The 3,268-nt window shown below is 34.7% G+C and overlaps 1 long non-coding RNA gene across 1 annotated transcript; it reads left to right on the top strand.

Moving 5' to 3' along the window:
* The first annotated feature begins 465 nt into the window (after window positions 1-465).
* LOC104915092 lies at window positions 466-3,220 on the top strand. Its single transcript, XR_796239.3, has 2 exons — window positions 466-605; window positions 2,825-3,220. It is a non-coding gene; the product is annotated as an uncharacterized LOC104915092 (long non-coding RNA).
* The last annotated feature ends 48 nt before the right edge of the window (window positions 3,221-3,268 follow it).

The raw sequence follows: 3,268 nt of genomic DNA, 5'->3' as shown, positions 1-3,268 counted from the left end.
TTGTGTGATTTGTTTTATCGTATTGTTTTATGGAAGAATTGGTTTAAAATGAACAGATTATGGTTTTTTATATCACATTTTAATGTTTTAAGACCTAGGCAATGTTAAATAATAGAGAAAATCTGGATATTGTAATGCTATTTACTGATACGTTCAAGCAATCATAGAGCAAATGGTTATTGAGTAAATGTTACAGATAAATAACACACGGTGATCTGTTCTAACTGGAAGCTGTACTGTAATAGTTACTTCTGCTAATGAGAAGATAGATAATTTCCCCGTACTTATTCTTTCTTGAAAATACACAAATTGCTTTTGCAGGATGAAGGCAAGCTGTTCAATATTTGCCTTGTAAATATTAAATGTTAAGAATTGCTTCTGTCTGGTTTTAAAGTATATGGAAGCCTTTCATTAATGTCAGTGTATATATATTCATCTGCAGTTTTGTTTCTTTGCTTGATTATAACCAGGATTTTTTTTCTTCTTCAGGGAAACTGTATCAATCTGACCGATGCCTTGACTCTGTATGAAGAACAGCTTAGTAGGCTTTATTGTCCTGTGGAGTTTTCAAAAGAAATCGTGTGCGTTCCCTCCTACATGGAATTGTATCCTTTAAGGCTGAGGAAGTATAGAGAATGTGTATTAATAAATCAAGCAAGCCTAGATGGCTTGAAGGTAATGAACTTGAATGCAAAAAGGCATTTCTACCTTTCTACCTTCAAAAATATTAATATAATTCATTCACTATGAAAAAAAACTGCAATTTTATTTTGAATATAATTGCAGGAATTATTTTCTAATGTGCCATAAATTCACAGGTGGTGAAATGATCAGCATCTTTCAAGAGCAGACTGTGTTTTTCTTCATGTGTTGTCAGATGTATTATTTATGCAGTGTAGAATGTCACACCTAAAGTATGTAAGGTGCTTTTTTTTTATTTAACAATATATTTAAATATCTCTAGCAAATGAACAGGCATGAAATTTTTAACAAAAGTATTATTTTAAATGGCCATTAAATAATATAATTGAGCTTGAAAGTGAACAGTACTTAAAGAGAAATGAGGAAAGTTTTTTTTAGTTTACTTTTTCTGACTGAATTAAGAGCCTGACTTTATAGCAGTATAGGTACAAGAATACTAAAATAGTTATCTTGATGACTTCAGATTAGCCCGAAGTAAGATATGTATTATGAATATTTCCAACTCTGACTTTTGATTTGGCTTTAGACCTTCGGTATCCCTTTATCTATACTTTTATCACCTTTCTTGAAACTTAGATTTCCATGCAGAAGGTGGCATTTGTCCACATGGAGGATTATATCTACGTGCTGTTTTGCAGATGACTGAGATGTAGAAATTTACTTTACACTTGTGACAGCAATTAAAAAATACAGGTTTTGTATCTTTCTTCAGAAAATGACCATGTGATGTTGATTTAGATTCATGAAACCTGTTGAGCAATTGAATGAATCTTTTGACTTAATGCAAATGCTTATTTTCGTAATCTGACAGAAAATTAGCTGTATGTGTACCTGAATGCAACCAAAATGCTAAGCAAGCTTATCACATTTTATAGTTACATTTTCTTTGTCTACTTCCAGAATAGTTGTGTGTAATTGCTGCTTGAAATTCTGGTATTTACCAGTGTTGTTGAGGGGCTCATCTGAAAATCAAGTAGCTATTGACATAAAAACTGGCTTTATTTTAAGGAAAGCGTATGTGTCCATGAGGTCTCTACCATGACCCTGGAATGAACATGCAGGCTCCCATCTGGAGAGTGTGTGACCTCGCTGTGTGAACAGGAGAACATATGTCTTCATATGAGTTTACTTTGGTTATATTAAGTTTTAAATTCCAGAAATCTGAACTTAACTCAGCTGCTGTTGCTGTAGTACTAAAACAACGACGGTGTCCATGTCCCATGCTCTCATCTGCTCATTTGGAAGCTGGTGGAATTACATAACTCTGACTTCTCATGTTCTTAGCGTGGCAAGAAGGTTCATGAGGATCAGTTGTCCTTGCTGACAGGAGCATCTTCAGAGAATCATGGCTTTAGCATAGCTGCTGAATGTGTGTGTTGAAGCTGGGTCCTTCTCCTGGCAGAGGAGCAGCAGAGGTTACTGGCACAGCTCATAGTTGCTTTGTAATTTATTCTAGCTCAGTCTAGATGATAGAAAGTTCTGCTTTTTGAAAAGTATGAGGCCAACATCACAGAAGCCTATAGAGAAAAGCCTAGGCAAAATCTAGATGTATCTATTCAAGCGAGCATTCAGCAGAGCCCTAGTTGGGGCATTCAAGATGCAGTAGGCAGTTAAATGTTTGCCCAGTAAGATATTTGGACACAGTGTTCAGCTACTGAGCATTTCGTTATTAATTGTGTGTCTAGTCATTTCTGCAATAGGAATTCACAAATTAGTTAGCTGGATGTTACCTTCTTATTGGAACTTCTTACTTAGCTATCAAGAAGGTGAGTGAGAGGGATCCCAATTTGGTGATCAGAGATCTGAAGTTTTAGTTGCTCTTCCTGATGTACTGCTGTAGTTTGTTCAGCAGTTGCAATGCGTAGTGCACAGCTTGAAAATCTATAGCAAGGATTAGAAAATGGGTTTGCAGAGGATTTCAGTTTCAGTGGGACTGGAGTATGAACTGATGAGCAAAAAAAAGGGAATCTAGAGAGATCTCACTTTCAGAATTATCTACCCCATTTCTGTGAACTGTGAGTTTTCAGAATTGAAAGATAAATGAAAAGAACTACTTTCATTTTAACTTTATACTATGTAGTTTTGTTGGTTTTTTTTTTCCTTGACTGCTTATTTTCTCCAGGTGGGTGTTCTACACTATTTGGAAGAAACAAACTGAAGTCTGAACATCAAGATTATTCTAAATGTACATGCTACATGAAGCATATAGGCCTGCCACATGGTGCATATTGGCATCTGGAACCCTTAAATTATATGCTGTAGATGATCCTGATACTTAGTCATGCTATTGATTGTGAATTCTTTTAAATGTTTTTTTTATTGTTATTTTAATTTAAAAGCAAATGAAAAATGTATATTTTGATGAGCTAGGATGTTATTTTTGAAAGTCAACTTAAAGATGAGTAAGCAGCAAAACTATATAGCTGCTAAATGCACTGAACCTTTAGAATGTGATCCTTTTTAGTTTTTGTAGATCTTCACAAAGGTATTGATTAAAGAAGACATCTTGAGCATTTCATCCCTGAGGGTGGTCCATGGAGCTTGCTTTTTTTTTTTTTGTTTTTGA

Source organism: Meleagris gallopavo, chromosome 1 (genome assembly GCF_000146605.3).
Source record: "Meleagris gallopavo isolate NT-WF06-2002-E0010 breed Aviagen turkey brand Nicholas breeding stock chromosome 1, Turkey_5.1, whole genome shotgun sequence".
Taxonomy (NCBI): Eukaryota; Metazoa; Chordata; class Aves; order Galliformes; family Phasianidae; genus Meleagris; species Meleagris gallopavo.
Note: the sequence above shows the minus strand (reverse complement) of the source record. Positions and strands in the feature narration are given on the sequence as shown.